Source organism: Eleutherodactylus coqui, chromosome 10, assembly GCF_035609145.1.
Source record: "Eleutherodactylus coqui strain aEleCoq1 chromosome 10, aEleCoq1.hap1, whole genome shotgun sequence".
In the NCBI taxonomy this organism is placed as follows: Eukaryota; Metazoa; Chordata; class Amphibia; order Anura; family Eleutherodactylidae; genus Eleutherodactylus; species Eleutherodactylus coqui.
Genome location: NC_089846.1, coordinates 25,326,109 through 25,347,728, shown reverse-complemented (window position 1 = coordinate 25,347,728; position 21,620 = coordinate 25,326,109). Strand labels below are relative to the sequence as shown.

The window sequence follows — 21,620 nt, the reverse complement described above, 5'->3', positions numbered from 1 at the left end:
GTTTTGGAGACTCCAGAAATGAACTGTTCCTGTCCTAAAAAAAAAAAGTCTGTCCCCATTCGGTAGATGACCTGTGCAGCTGCCCAGTCCAAAATCCATCTCGTCCCGCAGAGTCCGAGCCCGCATGATCTCCCCTACAGCTGTGCACATTGTAGACCTCCTGCTGGCGGACAGCTATAGATGTGTCATTCCCACTAAATAGGCAAGAAAAGGTGATGATGCTCTGCAGGGATTTAGTTTTTTTTTTTTTTTAATGCAGTGATGCGCGAAGCTCTGCAGGCGTCTGGAGGGATCTTGCACATAACCTACACATCTTCCTACAATGCCCCCCCAAAAAATCAACGCATCCGAGAGGAGACAAATTAATGGAGCATCCTCTACGCCGGACCAGGAGAAGCTTTCTGTGCCTTAATGATGTCAGAACAGTGCAGGGGAGGGATGGAGCCGTATCCCTGCGAACATCCGGAGCCGACAAGTCATCCGGCTCCTGTAACCATGGCAACTAGAGGCGGATACCTCTCCCCCCCCATCATCCCCCCCCCCCTCTTCTTCATCTCCATCCTTCGCTCCCTGCCTCCCCCTCCCCACTATGTAGAAGATGGCTGGTTCCCTTTTGCTGGAGTGGCCTGGAAGGAAAAATCAGACGGGCACCCCTAATCTACAGCTTCCCGGTGCCCCTGCGTCTGCAATCTCCAGCTGGGGTACCATTGGGACCCAGCAATCAAACAGGTAAGGTTGAGGAAATGGTCCCTGTGTTCTTCTGCCATACCAAAAGGGGTCAGGAGGGACAGGCTGTTCCCGTCCCTGTGTCTGTCCATGTTGTAAGCCATCAATCTGTACATCTCACTGCATAATGCAAGATCTACGTGACATCTCCCTATAGTCTCCGTCTCGGGTATTTAACATCTATTGTTCCTATACCAGCATCGCTTTGTGCCTGTGCACCCCTCCCCCACTATTGTATCTCCAATCCTTGCCTCTCATCTGCTTTATCTGTTCCGTACTCTTTTCGCATCTCCAATAATTCCTCCCGTCTCACCCGTATTCGCCTCTCACGGTGCTATTAAAATAGGAACGAGATGGCTATCGGCTCATAAAATCTATTCGGATTGTAGCTGGTAGTCCGGATGCTGCACTACACTTCACCCTTTCCATGCCAGGAGGCCTGCAATGTGTAGCAGCCTTTATGGCGAATGAACGGGTAGAATATGTGTGTGGCATCCAAATGCATGGTACGGGCGGACCGAGGATCTAAAGCAACCCAGGAGAGGACCGAGGCCTCCATTGTGATGCCAACGTGAATTATATCATGCATAGGAGGCACCCGCTTCTATTTGCAGCATCCCTGATGCCCGCTATACATGGTATTTAATGGGCACGCCGTATTACTCTATAATGCATTATTATGTCACCGAGTGATTAACCCTTCAGGCACACTTGTGGTTGTTAGTGGCATCTCCGTCAGCCGCCTCCAGAACGGCTCTTTGTTCCGCACGAGTGCTAATAAAACTTATGCCAAGACTAGAGGGCATTTGATAGGCTTCTCCCATATAGGCCATATAATAGGGAGGACACGGCACCGACAGCTGGGCCAGGTATATGCCAGGCGTGATGCCGCAGGCGGCACTGACTGATGGTTGTTTTTTCCCCTACGGCTGGTTACGGTCATATATATAGAAAGCGGTTTTCTTTGATTCCTCTCCGGAGCCTATTTGTAGATAATAACCTCGATAAACTCCCTCTTAAAGGGCCGCTAAATCAAAAGGCCTTCTATCTTATCTCCATCATTTGTTCACTTGACTAAAACTACTGCTCCCTGTTATCAGCCTGATTTAAGGTTTTTTTTCAATAGGGATCATGGACAGAAAATCATGAAAAATCCCCCCCTCCCCCTTCCATGGTCGTTACTTTACTTTGCATATGTAAAGTTCTGAAAACTTCCAGATAAATAAACAGTATGGGGGAGATTTATTAAGACCAGCGTTTTATACGCCAGCTTAATACTAATAAGTAATATTTGTATAGCGCCAACACATTCCGCAGTGCGAATGTTAATATTATCTTTGTCAGCGCATGATGCGCCTAATATAGGAAGAGGCGCAATCCTCTTCTTATAATAGGCGCATCTCTGCGCCCACACAGAAATTTACGCCAGAGCTGGAGTAGATTTCCGGTATCATTTAAGACAGTTTCTGGCGTATATATATATATATATATATATATATATATATATATATATATATATATATCTGTCAGCCTGGAGTGGCCACACCCCCTCCTGAGAAGCTACACTTCCTTTTCGGGAAAGTGGTGCAGAGTGGCATACCTCTCAAAAAGTCACGGAACCCTGTACCAAATTTTGCGACTTTTTTATGTAAAAAAAAATGACAATAAATCTCCCCTTATAGTTTAAAGGATTTAAGTAGTTTTTTTTTATTGTTTTATTTTTACAGTAAAGCTGATTTTTTTATTTTAAACAGACACACAATAAATGTGTTACTTCACCGTGGCGCTGATTTTGGTTGACTAGTATAATAATAATGATGATATTATTAAGCATAATAGTAATAATTATAAAGCGACGCGTTGCGGAGGCGGACACTTTGTGGGCTGAATCATTACTTTTTACAATACGATAACAATATAGCTTATAACATGAAAAATACATTAGCGCCCCCAAGAAACCTGAAGGCTGTTGGACCTGTCAGTATCGCGCTGGATTGAAAACAAAGCAAGAAGGATAATGGATAGCCGCACCCCAAGACTAGCGGGCACATAAGAGTATAAACCACAACAGAACCAAATGAGACCAAATAAATAACCTCTTCCTGATCCACTGGTAGCGCCACAAAACACGGGACAAGCAGATAACGGGAATATTGCAATTGCTGTGGATGGCAATGATGTGTCCCAGCTTGTCTCTCCACTGTGGTCACGTCAATAGTAATTTGGTGGATAAATGGCCTTAGGAATCCCAATGGTAACTGCAGATAGATATGTGGATGTGAAGTCCAAGTCTATCTATCTATCTACCCATCTAATCTAATCAATCTAATCTAATCGTATCTTTTCTATCTATCTATCTATCTATCTATCTACCCATCCATCTGCCCATCCATCTATCTATCCATCTACCCATCCATCTACCCACCTATCTACCTATCCATCTACCCACTTATCTATCTATCTATCTATCTATCTATCTATCTATCTATCTATCTATCTATCTATCTATCTATCTATCTATCTATCTATCTATCTATCTATCTACCCATCCATCTGCCCATCCATCTATCTATCCATCTACCCATCCATCTACCCACCTATCTACCTATCCATCTACCCACTTATCTATCTATCTATCTATCTATCTATCTATCTATCTACCCATCTAATCTAATCAATCTAATCTAATCTAATCGTATCTTATCTATCTATCTATCTACCCATCCATCTACCCACTTATCTATCTATCTATGTATCTATGTATCTATGTATCTATCTATCTATCTATCTATCTATCTATCTATCTATCTATCTATCTACCCATCTATCTATTCCCCTTAGGTTAGATGGCACCTGTGCAAAAAAAATTTTGTACTACGCCCAACACCTGCTATATGAAAAAAAAAATATATATATATATATATACAGTATATATTCCACTAATGAGCAGTCTGTATGTATTGGACCCGTGCAAGCAGCAAGTTACCAGTAGTATTATGCCAAACCAGAACAGCTTAGTAAATAAATACAGTATCAAGCTCAGTGAATAAATACAGCACTAAAACCAAATTGAGTAAATACAGTACCAGAACCAAGCACATAACATAAATACAGCACCAGAACTAAGCCCAGTGAATACAGTACCAAAACCGAACACATAACATAAATATAGCACCAGAACTAAGCTCAGTGAATATAGTACTAGAACCAAGCTCATAACATAAATACAGCACCAGAACTAAGCTCAGTAAATACAGTACCAGAATCAAGCACATAACATAAATACTGCAGCAGAACCAAGCTTATAACCTGAATAAAAATATGCCCACACTGTGCTCCATAAAAATAATTATATATATATAGTAGACACCACATCTATAAAAAAACATCATCTGCCCCACGCCACTGCCTCAGCTGCCGTCATCCCCCACCATAAGCTGGTGGCTGGATACCTCTGCAACTACATGAGTTGTACACAGCTAAGGCCGGCCATGTGTAATCCATGTGTCTCTTCTGCATACAATTGATGCCACTACAAAAGGCCAACCAGGACCCATCATAGCCATCAACAGCAGTTGTGTAATTGAAGTCAGTTATCTAGATTTCCCATGTTTGTGGCGCTTCCAGTGGATCAGGAGAGGTTATTCATTTGGGCTCAGCATTCGTTCTGCTATACTCATATATGTCCAGGTCCTTGTATTCTTTGAACTGCTTGGGCTGTCCATTATCCTTCTTGCTCAATAACAATATAGCGCATCAGTACTATGGGATTCAATTACACATTACTATGTGCATCATTTATTACTATGGCTTGTTACTATTTATTACCCAGTTCTTTTACTCTCGTACCTCCTATGCACCTCTTTATTGAGACTTTACTAGCACCAGTTGCAGACTTCATCTTGAGAACATCATTGTTGGAACGTGCACCATGGACCCCTCCAATCCGATCACATTGTGCAGTATATTCACAGGTCTGAAATAACATCAAGGTTTTGGAGCTTTTACAACAGTATTCTTTATTATCTAATAATAAGACACATCACATAAACCACAGTCTTTCCCAACCGTTGGCATAGACTGTCTTTAGACTTCAGACCAACTAGTGGTCCATGTAAAAGTCTGAAAAACATAACACAGAACCCCTATATAAGCAGAAATACTGTTAGTGATGTCTTCTTGGTTATAGGGGGGCAAAAAGACACCTGCCTCGTAATGATATTATGAATAAAGGCCTATTTATATGTAACGATTATCGATGAAATTCGTTCAAACGACTGAAAATAAAAGATAATTGTTACGTGTAAATGCGGGTATCGAACACTTTTCGTTTGAACGATGATTTTAAGGTGAACTTAAAATCCATTGTTGAGCTAGTGAGAGATAAGGTATCTCTCAATAGACCACATATTGTTATCTCTACGGGAGGCGGCAGATAACATTGTTATCTGCCAGCAGTCCTGAGCAGATCAATGCAGCTGTGTGCACAACCTGGTGTGTGATTAATCACATGCTGGGCTCTGCAGAGAGCTCCTGGAGGCCCTTTTACACGCAAATGAAGATGATAAACTGTTCATGGCTAGTAACACTTTATGCAAATAAATTGCAAAATCTTTCAGTCGTTTGAAAAATTATCTTTGCATTTAAATGGGTCTTAAGTGACACAGAAAAAAATATTGCTAGGATCTCAGACCAAAAAGGTGCCCTAAAATAAGGAGAACCATGGGAGACCCCTGCTACATACCTGTATAGCAGTGCCTACAGAGCGCAAGGAAGAGAAATCGCACATAGGCCCTTGTAAAAACACAAGGTAATAGCCCTTCTACACACTCAAGCACACATTTAGTATCTGAATATAATTGCATAACTGCTATATTTACTAAATGTAAAAAATACAAGGTTCTTATTGCACATTTGTATCAAAATCTGTGAGCCCATCTGCCACATCAAGACAATCTTTATTTAGAGGGGAACCTACAATAACAAAAAAACAAATTAAGCCATGACGTACGTTCACCTGCATATCTAATTAATTTGTAGAAAGTGCTGGCTGAATTTGTTTTTCGCTGCATTTATGGTGAATATGGCAGCTTCCATATATGCGCCATATTCACCCATCTGTCCCAAAGCTTTTAATTAGAGTATATAGCTGAATCCCAATTTCCTTGAATGCATTTGGAGGCTTAGCCCCAGAAAGAGGTGTCTGTTAGTGTAGGGTCTCATCTAAATATAGGTTGCCTTGACGTGGCAGATGGGCTGACATATTGGGATCAAAATGTGCGCTAAGAACCTTGTATTTTTATGCGGTTAGTAAATATAGCAGTTCTGAAATTTTATTTGGATAATAAATGTGTTTGAGTGCCGTTGCCACGTGTTTTTGCACCCGTGATGTACATGCGCCTGCAGATTTAATTTATTTGTAGGAAGTGCTGGCTAAATTTGTTTTTTGTTGCATTTGTCTGAGGGGGCCAAAGGCTTCTGTGCCAAACGAGAAGACACCAGTATTATAAATCATGTATATAAGGGTGGATTCAGATGAGCGTGTTTATGTTCGTACAATTGTGCGCACAAAAACGCACGCCTATTAGAACCATTGCTTCCCTATGGTGTGTTCACATGTCCGTGTTTTACAGACGTGCAAATAAGGGAGATGGAATAAATCCTCCACAGTGCCACCTACTGAAAGGCAGCATTCCTTCGAGTCAAAGTGGGACTTTTTATACAAGTCTTGCTACAATGACTGGGAATCAAAAGCAAAGCCAGACCCCATGTACATACAGCTGTTTCCGGGTTATTGCCCATCATCAGTGTACAGTAGGAGTCTGGCTTTTGCTAGTGAGAGGCCAGGGACACAACAAAAGCCAGACTCCTACTGTACACTGATGATGGGCAATAACCCGAAACTGTGACAGCACTGTCAAGGTGTTCAGTGACAAGGGGACTCCCCGCAGGGAGTAAAGAATCCCCTGCCACAGCTGTTACAGCTGTGGCAGAGGATCGCAATGTTCTCCTATTGCTTTCAATGGGACCGGCGCTTCTGCAGTCCCATTGAAAGCAATGGGGTGCCGGCAAGCCCTGCAGGGATTTTCGGGGAAGGGCTTTGAAAGTAAGCCCTTCCCTGAAAATCATCCCTAGAATGTGTTAAAAATAAAAAAAATATACTCACTTCTCCTCAGTTGCCAGGGCTCAGGCGCGTCCAGCCTGTCTTCTCCCTGCACTGCTCTGAATCTATTTCAGCAGGCGGGGATTTAAAATCCCTGCCCGCTGAAAGGGCTGTATCTGATTGGCTGAGCTCTCAGCCAATCACAGCAGCACTCAGCCATTCACTGAATGACAGCTGAGTGCTACCTGTGATTGGTCACAGCACTCAGCCAATCACAGTCAGCGCTTGGATGTGCCTGAGTTCCGGCAGTTGGGGAGAGGTGAGTATATATATTTTTTATTTTTAATACCTTCTAGGGATGATTTTCAGGAAAGGGCTTATATTTAAAACCCTTCCCCCGAAAATTCCTGCAGGGCTTGCCGGCAGCACATTGTTTTCAATTGGACTGCAGAAGCACCGGTCCCTTTGAAAGCTGTGGCAGGGGAATACTTCAGTCTTGTGGGGAGTCCCCTTGTCACTGAACACTGTGACACAAACCATGGCTGATTTTTAAGGAAGGGCTTATATTTCAAGCCCTTCCCTGAAAATCACTGCAGGGGTGCCGGCATCCTATTGCATTCAATTCTGCCGCTGGCAGCAGCCGCAGCCCCATTGAAAGCGATGCTGCACGGACCTGCATTCACGCCTGTCTGTACAGGTACGTGGGTTCGCGGTTTTGTGCGCATCAATGTACGCATATGCACACGCTTGTGTGAATGCACCCTTAGGACGGACTCAGACAGCAGAAGACCCCCACCACCCCCGCACCATGGAAGTATAGTATATGGGCTCCTTGGTTTTCAATAGCTCAACAAACAACACCCCCCAATATCTCTAATAGTCCCCCAATAATTATGAGCCATTGTCATTAACTCAGTCCCTTACATGCAATCTAATAGACCATAAGACAATGCTTTTAAAGGGGTTGTACCAAGAACAGATTCTATCACCTATTGAAAATGAATGCAGCAGAGCCACGCATGCATTACTGCATTCAATGTGATGTCACTGCTGCGAACCCGCAGTGAGGAGGACACAGCACCCCTATTCTGGGAACAGTTGGGGTTTCAGTGGTTGAGACTAGAGATGAGCGAGTATACTCACTAAGGCACATTACTCGAGCGAGTAGTGCCTTAGCCGAGTATCTCCCCGCTCGTCTCTAAAGATTCGGGGGCCGGCGCGGGTGACAGGTGAGTTGCGGGGAGCGGGGGGGGGGGGGGAGAGAGGAAGAGAGAGATCTCCCCTCCGTTCCTCCCCGCTCTCCCCCGCTGCTCCCCGCCCCCCGCCGGCCCCCGAATCTTTAGAGACGAGCGGGGAGATACTTGGCTAAGGCACTACTCGCTCGAGTAATGTGCCTTAGCGAGTATACTCGCTCATCTCTAGTTGAGACCCCTATGGATCAGAGTTTTATCTCCTATTTTGTGGATAGGTGATAAAAGTTGGTGTTGGTATAACCCATTTAAGGCGGTAGTGGCCTTCATACATAGGGGCTCTACGTATGTAAGTTGCACATATGGTATGTCCACCACTGGCCACATGGCCTTACAGGTGTTTTATGGGGAATACTGTAAAACAATAAACAAGATTATATTTATCCGTTGGGTTCCCCTGCTGCTCCGGTCGCCATTTCTTTTTGCATTTCGTCAGTAAGTCACTTGCTGTATAAGTCAATCACGGGCTTCAGCAGTACCAAAGCTATACCTCCAATCGCCCAATAATATAATTACATTACCTAAGCTATCTCACTGTACAAAGTAATACTGAAAGTGGATCGGTGACTGGCATGTCTGGACTTTACAAGGTCAATTGTTTCACTTCACTTTAGTATATGCTTATGTACACCAACTGATTAACATAACTGGCGCCCGAGGATTGTTATTCACAAAAGACTGTGGATACAGAGACTCTCTTCGGTTAAACAAATAGCGCACCTGCGCTAAAAAGCCCGGAGCAACAGAAAGTACCGTACAGGAATGAACTTTGCTTTGCGGACTGTACGAACTATGTCCAGACACGGCCTTGTTAGTCCCTGTCCACTTTACGGACTACTACTAAGACTGGGTCAACACAGGAGTGGATTTGCAGCAGAATCGCGGCAAATCAGCAGCGGAAAGTCGGCCTCCAAGCCCGCAGATTTTGAAGTGGTTTTTATTGCGTATTTCTGTGCAGAATTCACCCCCTCATTGAGAAGAGGTGAATTCCACAGCGGAAATGGCGATAAAATTGACATGCTGCGGAACTACATTCAACACTGCATGTCAATTTCCGCATGGGTTTTGTGCGGATTACTTCCGCAGCTTGTGGATGTGATTTAATAACGTGGTTTCCCTCGATGGCAAACAAAGCCACCATGACTACCGTATGGTGAAATAGGCAGCACAGACAGAATAGCCTTGGCGCCATCCCCAGTTGACAAGCTAGCTCCAGCTCAGTCAGTTTTACTGGTGGATAGTGTGTCACCCTAGCCTTCCCCCCAGCCAGCGACACCCTCATCATCAATGGCATTTCAACCATTGGACCCTTGAGCACAATCTCTCATACCCAGGGGCGTAACTAAAGGCTCAGGGGCCCTGATGCAAAATGTGAGCTAGGGCCCCCCCCCCCCTATCTGTTTCTGTACCTGTACCTATACCTAAACCATGCTGCATAGAGACATAACTTGAAGCTTCTGGGCCCCAATGCAAAACCTGTAACAGGGCCCCCAACTATAATGCTTTATTCATAGTACTGGGCTCCTTATATGGAGAAGAGAGGCCCTATGAGCCCCCTAAGGCTCCTGAGCCCGGGTGCAACCGCATCCCCTGCACCCGCTATAGTTACGCCCCTGCTCATACCCTTCCTTCATTTATAAGTATATTTTTTCATGAACGATCCTCCATATAGTGTACTTTCTCTTAAACTATAGGATAATGTTGAAATATAATTTTCTGGATTGATCAAAATGGGTCCCATTATGCTGCCAGCCCCCCAACCATTACCAACAAAAGTGTTTGGCGTTTGTTTCCCTCTCCACCTCTATACAAGACCCTTGGGCAATTTCTTAATCCTTGCTTGCTAATAATATAGTTCTCCTGGAAAGCAGAGTCCTGCACAGAGTCTCATCTCCTAATGTTAATGACATGGCACTTCCCAGTGCTTGGCCCTCTCTCTCCAGGGATCCCATAGCAGTCACATGCACTTCTTCTATGGTACATGTGCCCCTGTTCTTGAGTAAATGGTTTGTAATATACTATTGATTCATTTCTGGTCTTCTAGTTGTAGAGTATACTGGGTTACAATCCCCAATAGAAGCCATTATGGTATTTATAGGGATGAGGCCAAGATTTCTGATAAACCCTGAAATTTACATTACTACACAAAACTATATTACCACTGCTCTGGTGATGTAAGAGTGACCAATTGCAGAGAGTTGAGTGGGACCAGCTACTGTCACGGTGGCTAATGTCTCTGACTCCCATCCGACTGCACTACAGTGAAAATGATAGGAGAACTTGATGTTATGTGCTAATCTCTGCTCCTTGAAGACGGTATCGTGGTGTAGCATGGTGCGGATTTTCCTGGTGGGAAGGAGCTCCAGGACTCAGGAAAAGGGCTTAAACATTAGAATTTTCATTTAAGCTTCCGAGTTCAGAGTTTAGTGGCTGGAGATACTGCTGCTCCTACACAAAACGTTCTGCTTGTCTAGATTTTTCATTGGGGCCCTGGGAAGAACACTTCAGCATTGTATGTGGCCCCTAACCTCTTCCCTAGGCCCACGGATGAAGCTGAATATTACTGTCCCTCAACCATCTGTCTGCACTTCTGCCTACACCTAGTGTGCCCTCTTAACACACCTCTCCTTCTCCAAACCTTAGTAGTGACAAGTCTAGATCCCTACAATTCTCCCCTTTTTTAATGAAAGCTGTCCTCGGTGTTTGACTACATGAAAGACAGGTTAGGTTATTGGAAAATTAACTTCCCCAAGGTACACATGTCCAAAATAACACAAATTTGCCAGTAGGCATCCATAAAAAAAAAATCACAATTCCCAGCTGCGGGGGTGTAGATATTGAGAAAGCAACGTGAAAGTTGAAGAAGGGCGGTGAGTCAGTGTGGAACCCTGGATCTCATGCAAGCCATGGGGCCCATTCAAAACTTCTCCCCACAAACTCACTATCTGGATCCACCTTAAAGATCCAGCACTACACAGTACCTGGTTCCATTTAAAGACCTGTATATGGATGGGCTCACTAGATATTGGAGGGTATAAGTAACGTTTTTCCTTGAGCTCAAGATGATATTTCCTATAAGATTTAACATTTTCAAATATTATTCTTATGAAATACTGCAGTATTAAACATTTCAACAATTAGAAATAGTGTAATTACAATGGCACAAAGGCCCCGAAATACAATATTGGTTACTTTGGCACTTAGGTCCAAAAACAGAGTAGTAGTTCAAAATGTAAAAAAACTATAAAAATGCGAAGGCAAGATACCTTTCCTGAGATGGAATACAGCCATTTTACTTCTTTTCTTCTTTTCTTGGTCCCTCGGTGCAGTTCAGGGCACACAGACCATAAAACGCTGCTGCACCAGGCTGTAGTAAAGGTGACAAAACTGTGCAGACGTAGGATATATTCTGGATAATGCCTTTAAGAATGATGGCGTCCCTGCTATAGAGCATAGTATAGTCTTGTATGACAATGCGACTCCTTTAAGTATGGGTGCCTATTTTCTTAAGTAGAACTGCGTTAGTCCTTGCTTTTTCAACAAGGAGGGGCACAACTGGTGCAACAAAACCAAACCAAACAATACCTCAATATTAATGGGACTTTTGCAAGTTAAGCCCATAAGGGGTTAAAGAGATGTACATGTTTATATTGGATGAGTCTCACGTAGGTCAAAGTAATTTATTCCCTCCTCCCTCCTCTAGCTCCTGTGTCATACTGCCTATTTGTAACAGATTTTCAATGGCAGCACAAGCTTTCTTCCTGTCTCAGTCTGGGGACTGTCTCCCTTCCACAGAAAGGTGCACAACTGGACTGTAAGAGGGGAGATAACTCAGTCCTGGGCGGCCTTCGGGACGTCTCCAGGGGACACCTCTCCATAATGGTGGTATCACAGAGCGTTGCAGCAGGTTCTGTCTCCTCAGATTATTCTGATTGACTGCGCACTTCCTGTGGAGTTCTGGCGCCAAGCAGTAAGGTATCCACCCCAAGGTAGGGTGAGCCTTCCTGCAAAGAGCTTACTTTGCAAGGGGCCGCTACCTCCTCTTTTTAACTGTAGTGATGGTGCAGTTAAAAAAAAACAATCACTGAGTGCCATCAAAGCAATAGCATTGTACAAACATAGCAAACAGTCCTTTATCATTTCAGTAATAACACTGTACATCTTCGTCAAATAAAACTCCATTTCCACTATCACAGGACTGTACATGGTCAATAAATAGTCACTAGACATCTCTGGTGATATTAGCCCTTGGCGGGCTGTAACACAAGTAAAGTCTGTAATTAGGTCACAGAGGATTTGATCCTGTTCGTGACACCGAAATTGAAGAGAGCCAGAGTGGGACCAGCTAATGTCACAGTGGCTAAAGTCTCTTATTCCCACCCGGCTGCACTATAATGAAAATGATGGGGGAACTATTGGGGGAGTTATTTGCTGGTCTCTGCTCCTGGAGGGCGGTCTTGCGGCGTAGTGTGGTGCAGGTTTACCCAGTGGGAAGGAGCTCCAGGAGTCAGAAAAAGGGTTAAACAGCAAACATTTAATATTATAATAATGAATGCTCTAATAAGAAGTCCCAATATACTTATATACTAGGGTATATATATATATATATATATATATATATATATATATATATATATATATATTTAAGTATCTGGAGAGTCCCGTAAACAATACCTGCAGACCAAAACAAGAGATGATCCTAAAGCAGGGGCCCCTATGGATGATGAAGGATGCCGTATTCCTCCAGGAGATGCCCAGCAGTAGATCAAGAGATGATGATGACGGGCATCTCCTCTAGTTTGAGCTGAGCAGACAGGGATGCAGATATTGAAGACCATGCCGGCCTGACTACTCTAATACTAGGTCCCTAACAGCTAACTAGTCTAGCAATGCAATTGGACCTCTAACTCCCTATGGCCCAGCGGTCACCTATCTTAACACTTCCCTAACTATACACAGATTCCCTCTCTCTAGTTATAGACATTAGAAAGCTTACTTGCCTTAATTCTGAGTAATTATTTAGCAGAGTATACCAGCAGCTCCCTGTAGGGGCACGTGTGCTATGGCAACAAACCTGGATCTGATTCTGTAGTACCAAGCCCCTGGGTTTTTTACTACAACAGCACAGGGGCAAGAACTGAACCAACTCCATCTAAACCCGAGAGGTGTTGGGCAAGTCTATTATGATCAGTTTCTATGTCCTGGAAAACAGCAGTTCCCTGCACTTACTTTTATTGAAGTTTCAGAGTTTGGTGACTGGAGATACTGCTGTTCCTACACAAAACTTCCCATACTGCTTGTCCAGATTTCTCACTGGGGCCCTGGGAAAAGACTTCAGCGTTGTATCTGGCACCTAACCTCTTCCTCAGGGTCACTATACATAAAGCTATCTCACCCGATATCTTATACATATGCTCAGCTTGGTCGAGTGTGCATGGGCTCTGAAGGCAGACAAAAGAGAAAAGCGGCTTATTTGCCAAAAACAAAAGGATCAAGCAGTTGAACTCCAACTGCATGATCCTTATATTCCATAACATCTGCTGTTGGGGAAGAGTCGTGATGCCCCCATGCACATTAGATTGTCAGCTGGACTCGCCAAAATCAGCAGGTTTGGCCAATATGCACCGAATGTGTATGGTCACCCTACATGTAAGAAATACACTCATGAACCTGGAAGATAAAGACAAAGAAAATGATGAGGCCTCAACCAAAAGGATATTTAAAATGTACATTCATGAATTGGAGATAAGGTGATAAGTCCACAAATAGCAGGGACCAGGAGGTCAGAGTTATACATTATTATTAGTAGTATTATTAGTCATAAACATTGGTGACAAATCTTCTTTAAAGACAAAAATAGGTCAACTCTACTCACTTCCTACACATCATGTTGTGTTCGATCTCCGCAATTATACTGTAAGTACATTTTCCTTCAGAGAAACCCTGATACACGAAACTTCATTCATCTAGGCAAGACCAAGCAAAGAGATAAGTGTATGGTTATTAAATAACGAACAGGGGGGACGCAAACTTGAATTACCTATATAGTAAAATCCCTTCCTTCTCAGGCATCTGATAATTCAGAAAGTTGGATAATTCAGCACTTTCTGTCAGCACACAACTTCAATGTAGTTTAGAACAATGTTTCCCAACTTTTTTAGTTTTGGGGCACACCTGCAAAATTATTTTTATCTCAAAACACCTTTACCAAATAACTTTTTATAAACACAGTTAAAAACACCTCCCCTCCGCAGTACAATCACATCCAGAGTTTCACCTTCCTTCTCCCTCGCAGTATAATCACATCCAGCACTTCAACAACCCTCAAACCTCTCCTCACCCCCTCTCCTACTGCAATATTTGTGTATGTCTGGCCAGGTATCTGTAAGCAGTAATAGAGTCAAATCTGGCTACAGGCCTGAAGCTCGACATTCCAGGATCAGGGGGCTACCAGATTCACCGGTCTTACTTACTCGGCCCGGTAGGATGCTGCAGTCCTGAGTGGAGGATATTCCTAATAGCAGCTTGTGAGGAAATCTGCAACCCTGCGGTACTGAGCTTCTGTTTTCAGAAAGGGCAAAGCTGAGTCTACAGCAATCAGGAAAGCAAGATGTCACGTCTCCTTCATCTGTCAACTCGTAAACTGCGATCAGGACTTGCAGACTGACATAAACCAACACTAACAAACGCTCAAGACACTCACCATACACACTTGCAAACATAACAGATGGAATTGTATGAGGTATTAGCTCGTGAACTGATCAAGACACTTAAGTCCGTGAGCCTGCTTCAAGGGTCCTCATTGTCTTGCGGGTCCCTACCCTAACAAGACAACTTCCACATGACAACTGCCTGCAAGCAGGGCAATCGTCCTGATAAGGACACCCCCGCACTGGAACCTATGGATCTAACTGCCCAGGGTGGAAAACGAACCAAAGCAGGAAAGGATGCAGTTTGCACCAACACACTAGGGATCGCAGAACACATCACTGTTCAGACACTTATACACTGAACGTGCCTGTTCACACTTGATATCCGGCCAACTGCACAGACACTCAACATGACACACAACACATAAAAGGCATGCAAGAAAACCAAACACTAGAGTGAAGGGATACCAGCTTCCTCTTGCAGAGGGACTGGTATATATATGCAGCAGACCAGTAGAAATTGGCTGGCTAGAGAATCACCACACCCGGCCAGTACAATTATTCCACCCCTGTAAAGGTGTGCTCATGGAAACCCGTGCAACAACAGGTCCCAGCAGCACAACCTAACACAAGAAACACATCTTTTTACAGAGCGTCTGTGTGCTGTGATCCCCTCCCTCCACCAACTTCGGCGGTAACCTCCATATGTGAGACCGTCCGCTGACCGAAATCAGAAGTTGTAAGTAGAAACTTACTGGAGAGTTAAAGTGGTTGTCTCCCTACTTTTCCACTTATGTCCTATTCTCTGGATAAGTCATCAGTAGTTGATAGATAAGGGTCCGCTGCTCGAGAACTCCATCCATCAACTGATCGTCCTGCTCGCTGTCCAGTGCAGCGGGACAGATGTTGTCATCAGGGTTGAGCACAGGAAGTGCAGGCGCCAACTTCACTCTCATTGGCCTTGACCAGAAAGAGAGCAGGAAGTGGAGTAGCAGTGGGAGTCTCCCATTGATTTCATTTGCTGACAGCAGGCTAGATAACCAACTGAGGAATGGGGGTCCAGAGCGGCAGACCCCTGACCATCAACTACTGATGACCTATCCAGAGGATAAGAGTGGAAGAGGGGGCAGACAACCCCTTTAAGAAAGCCTGTGCTAACCCCGAACGGCGCTTTATTATCTAAAGATCGGGAAGAACTGACTGTTTATTCACCCAATGGGCATTACTGAAACGCGGCACACGGGGTGAACTCTCTGTATGATTTTCCATTTGACGGAATTACTTTTACAACTTGTTATTTTGTTGAACTGTTTATCAAAAGTTTACGGAGCATTCAATTGGCCTCAGGAGAGTATGTCTCATATCACTGCCGCCTGCAAGTCCAAGCCTCCACCGCCCCTCCAGAGCTCAGGACTACTCCATCGCCTGACACGGACATACTCTTACACGAACAATCAATAACAAAATAAAGAACATAAAGTTATAGAACATTAAACTACTGGTTTACCCTCCTACCTATATCTGTAGCCAAGCCTCTTAAAGCTCTGCGATACATATTTGCTCATACGTTCTGCCTCACCAGAGAGAAGTTTAAGCTTACTCTTACAATTACTCTTCTATAAGTTTGTGGACATGTGATGTGCATGAGTAGCTTCCGGAGTAGGAGCGCTCCTCTCTGACGCAACAGTGCGAGAAGCAGTGTGACTGTGCATCGTGGGTGGAGCTTGTCCGCGGCGCTTTTTCTCATCCCACTTCCGGTTGTGCTTATGGCCAGCAGCTATTTAACCCCTAGTATGGCTCTGGTTACGTGATGGGACCAGGTCCACGGAGCTGCTTTCTATACTCACTTGGTCCCCCGTTCCAGCACTATGGCCCTGAGAAAGCAGCATGGGCTTTCACAAAGCCGGGAAGAGAGTCGAGTTGCGTGCCCACGCTGGTTCCTCGGGGGCGCAGCACTGGAACGGGGGACCAAGAAAGTATAAAAAACAGCTCCCCGGACGTGGTCCCATCACCCTTAAACCCCATACTGTAGTCTATGAGGCTTAAAGGTGATGACATATGCCCTCTAAGTACTTAATGGTAAGATAAAGTCCAGAGAGACGGTCAAATCTCTCCTTCCCGCCACCATCTGCTTCCTTATCTTTTACCTAGAAAAGGCAGAAGAGTTCTTTACCCAGTGTCTAATCCAAAGTCTTCGCCAACTTTTATGTCGTTCTTGTGGCGTACGATGCTTCAACAGTCAATAGTAAAGCACTTTGTGGGTGTGTTAAAACACGCTTTTGTTCTTCCAGCAGCCAATCACATACTTCTGTGCACACACTTACGGCTTGGTTGGCACATATCCACGCCTACCTGAGCAATTAACTGTTCAGCCAAAACACTAACGAACGAGCCAGTGAACGAGCGAAATGACAAGAAGTTCAAACGATTACCTACACGTGTAAACAGTCATCCTTTGAACAATATATCACTCTCTGTAAAAGCACCTTGAGGCTGGCTGAGAAAATTACGTAAGATTTGAGCGTTGAGAGACAAATATAAAACCCATGAATGGGGTCGTACATATTAGTGATGTTTTCCTGCATGGCACCACGATGCGAGAAACGCATCCCAGCATGTCCTATCTTTCTGCGAAATCGCCCAAAGTTTTCACTGAATGCAAAAGGGAAACTCTGCGATCCTCTGCGGTGGCTGTGGCAGCCACTGCCAGCGTTCCCTTCATCCCCGCAGTGATGCGAGGCTGCTTACACATGAAAACGCTTCATATCCACGGGGCTTTCACATGGAGGCAAGTGTGATATCGGGCTGTGATTCACTCGCCAGTGTGAAGGAGTCCTAATGCCACTCTCACACATGCTCTTTTTACCGCGATTACTACGGAGTTTTGAACGCCATGTAATCGCCGTACAATGCTCCCACTGAATTAAATGGAGCCTCTTAGACCTGCGCTCGAGCGCTGTCTGCTCTATTTTGGCTTGTTTTCGCTCTTTTTAACGCACCTCATCACCCATCACAATAATGAGGTGCATTAAAAACGCTGTCAAACGCAGTGACCTGCATTCGAAAATGCCTGATGAAGGTTGTTTTTTCTGCGTTTATCGACGTATTTTACTCTACTGTTTTTTTGCGCACGGGACACAACCAAGCCCCAATTTAAATGGCCATTTAGCCTAATGAGTTCCAGATGTGTTCATTTTATCATGGAATTGCACAATGTTTCCTGCATGTATGTCTGTGTGAAGCCGCCATTATTTTTACAAATTATGTATAGAAAAAGCACAGATTAGTACCACTGAATGCAGCTAATTCTCATGCAGATTTCTTTAGCACATCTGCAGCATAAAGGCAACTGTCAACCTCATAACTTTTGCCGCCAATCCTTTTGTAACTGCACTTTGGTTTGCCATAAGCAAATACTAAAAGGGGTTATCCACTTAATAAAAAAAAAAAAAAATGGCTGCAAATGTAGTAAAACATGAAAACCAGTGCTCACCTCTCCTCTGCGCTGGTAATCTATCTTCAGCAGTACTGCCAGTTTTTGTTTACATGCGGATACCATGTGCGGCAGCCGAGCCGTGGACTGGATTGTTGCGGGTGAGACCACGGGGTTCTTAAGTTGATTTGTCACGGGTGGCTATGTGATCTCTCCCCGGCAATGGCGAAAACGTAGCCAGCTCAGTCGCGCACAACGTAAAATAGAATGGTCATGGTAAACGATGATAATAAGTCTCAAACTGTGTTGTCACGTGACGCCAGTACCTCTAATCCAACAAAAAAATGCTCATCGTTAAATAAAAGAGTCCACAAAAAAATAAATAGTTTTCAAACCAGAGGTAACGGTTTCTCTTAACTCACTGAATCCAACTTTGATTCTTTCAGGAACAACATAAGTTAACAGTCTTAGCCCTTATTCAGACGTGTGTATATCGGCTGGGTTTTCATGCCCGGCTGATATACTCTGTCCCTCTCTGCAGGGGGAGGAGGCGGGCAGGGCCGGGAGCAGTGCACTAAGCTCCTGCCCCCATCTCCGGCCCTCGCCACTATTTGCAATGGGAAAGAGCAGGACCGAGGGAGGGGGGGCTTAGCTCTGACCCCATCCCGCCTCTTCCATTGCAAACAGTGGCAAGGAGTGGAGAGGGGGCGGGAGCACAGTGCACTGCTCCCGGCTTGGCCCGCCTCCTCCCCCTGCAGGTAGGGACAGCTTATATCGGCCAGGCGTGAAAACCCTGCTGATGTACGGATGTCTGAATAAGCCTTTAGACACGACACTTCTGAAAGCCTTCTTCTACTTTCATGCGGTTACTCACACACACGCCCTCTTAGGAGGCACTTTTCCTTCCCGTGATCTAGATATCCTCAGTCCCAGTTATCTGAGGTACGATCCCCGGGGGGCCTCTCCTCACACGGTAGGTGAACGCACAACTTTTGCATTCTTTCCATGATCTAGATACTCCTCGTGACTCATCATAGAAGGAGTTGCTACTCGGTGCTTCAGTTCTCAAAGGGAAGAACATCTCATGGCAAATGAGATAGGCTCATGGCTTTGCGTAGGCAGAAGCAAAAGCGAGCTTCAGCCTCCCGCTGATACGTCCTCCTCCACCGACTACGTCTCTGCACCCTCTCCTTCTCTCTCAATCTGACTCTGCCTACTTCTTCTACCTTCCTCCAATACAACACATAACGAACAAGTTAAGTGAGACATGACTGCCGCAACAAAGCTTGTTAGCAATACACAGACCACAAACCAACATGAATACACACAAACACATAAAAGACAGCTTACACATAATGAACCTACAACTACCCCGAAGACACCTCAACATGTGACTGCGGTAACCATGCCGCAGCGATCACGTGCCCATACAACCAGAAGCATCGCTCAGCACTGAGAGCCATGATGCTAGGAGTACGGCATGTGACCACTATGGCGTCTGATTAGCAACATCTGCCCTTAGCAGCACAAAACCTGACGGCTGGCCACATCGCAGCTGTGTTCTCGCGATGTCAGTGCGATATCGCTGAGTTTTCTCGCGTTAGTGTTGTGATTTGGTCAAGCGACTTTGTAGCGCTTTTTTGCCGGGATTTTTGAGGGGGCTTGAAATATAAGCCCTACCCCGAAAATAAGTCATAGCTGCATTTAGAAGAAACTCAAAACAATACATTACAAAACAGGCGCTGTCCGCTCCGCTGCACTCCTCCTAGCAAAGCTTTGCAGTCTTCACCTGCCGATTTCTGGTTAGGGGGTTCATAAATCCCGCCTCCAGGCAGTGCTAACTTTGATTGGTTCTCGAGCGCTGCGGCTCAGCCAATCAATGCAGCACTCAATGAACCAATTACAGCCATACTGTTAAAAGTTGCATCGCACCACGCAATATCCGCGATTACGTCCGATGCGATGCAGCACTAAGGAAGGCTCCGTATGGAAACATGGGCTACAAAACATCGCAAATTGTGGCATTTTTCAGCATGCCGTAATTTTTTTTCTCGCAATGTAGCAGCCTACAAAACATTGCTAATGTGAAGAAACCCATTGGAAAGCATGGGTTTTACATATATATGATTTGTAGCACTTTTGCATTGCGAGTAAATCGTGCGATTTTGTCGCCCATGTGAAAGCGGTCTTATTTACGTGAGTGTTTTTACGTGGCTATTTAGCCACAATAAAACATTGGCTGAAAATCGCGACCATCTGAACCATTGGATTCCAATTAGAGATGAGCGAGCGTACTCGGTTCGGGTGTTTTTGCACTCGAGCACCGCTTTTTCCGAGTAACTGACTACTTGGACGAAAAGATTCGGGGGGCGCCGGGGGGCGGTGTGGTGGAGCGGGGGGTAGCAGTGGGGAACAGGGGGGAACTCTCTCTCTCTCCCCCACACTCCCCTCTGCAACCCCCCGCTCAACCCCGGCGCCCCCCGAATCTTTTCGTCCTAGTAGTCAGTTACTCGGAAAAAGCGGTGCTCGAGTACAAAAACACCCGAACCGAGTACGCTCGCTCATCTCTAATTCCAATGTATTCATTCAGATGACCGATTTGTAGCTGCGTAAAATCGTTGCACCGGAAAAAATAGGGCACACACAACTGAAATCGGCGAACGAATTAATACGCTGCCGGAAAAGAAAGGCCTTGCCCTATCTTTCAGCCGATATACGCTAGCAGCTCCTATGGGATCCGAACAAAGAGGGTTGGGAGTTCAGCAGTGGCCAGCACTACTAAAACATGACAGGTGCCTCTCTTTAGGCATTAGAAGTAATTCCGAGGATTTATGCGGCCCAAGGGAATTCCGGCCTGAGGTGTGTATAAGCCGTACTTGACCGCGTGAATAGACAAGAAAACGCTAATTAGGCTCGGGACTTGATCGCGCCTTTTCTTTATTCACTTGATTTTCGGTCGTGGTGCGGCCGGCGTGAAGACGCTTATGCTCGTGTGAGCAAGCCCTAAGTGTTAGGGCGGCTACAGGCGACTGTATGCGCATCCAGACCTCAACAAGCTAATTAGCCTTTTAATCCACAGAAAGAGTATGTCATGTGTGTATGTGAACTAGACATGCACACAAATCAATCTCATCCTTCCTCATCATGCGCAAATACGTTACGCTACGGAGAGCGTTTTTGAGCATACGCTCTGGTGACTTAGGGTTATGTCTTCTCAAATTAAGGGGTACTGTCAAAAAAGAAATTTAAAAAATTTAAAAAATCAATGCTTACCTATTCCTCCCCCCTCCGTCTTCTTACCACATCTTCTCTTTGCTGATCTTCTCCTGTCTCATGCAGTCCCCGGGTCACCTCACCTCCAGCCGGCTAATTCTTCTGGTGACGAAGCGTCCATTCTCGGCAGTCTCCTTCCTTCAGGTCAGTGTAGGTTACGTCACTAGGGACGTAGTGTTCACTTC

General features: G+C 44.9%; 1 protein-coding gene across 1 annotated transcript in view; it reads left to right on the top strand.

Annotated features, from left to right (window-relative positions):
- The first annotated feature begins 591 nt into the window (after positions 1 to 591).
- Positions 592 to 21,620, top strand: part of GPR173 (G protein-coupled receptor 173) — a 47,936-nt gene continuing 26,907 nt past the window's right edge. The window contains exon 1 of the mRNA XM_066579761.1: positions 592 to 729. The gene's annotated coding sequence lies outside the window, so the exon portion shown is untranslated. The remainder of the gene's footprint in view (positions 730 to 21,620) is intronic.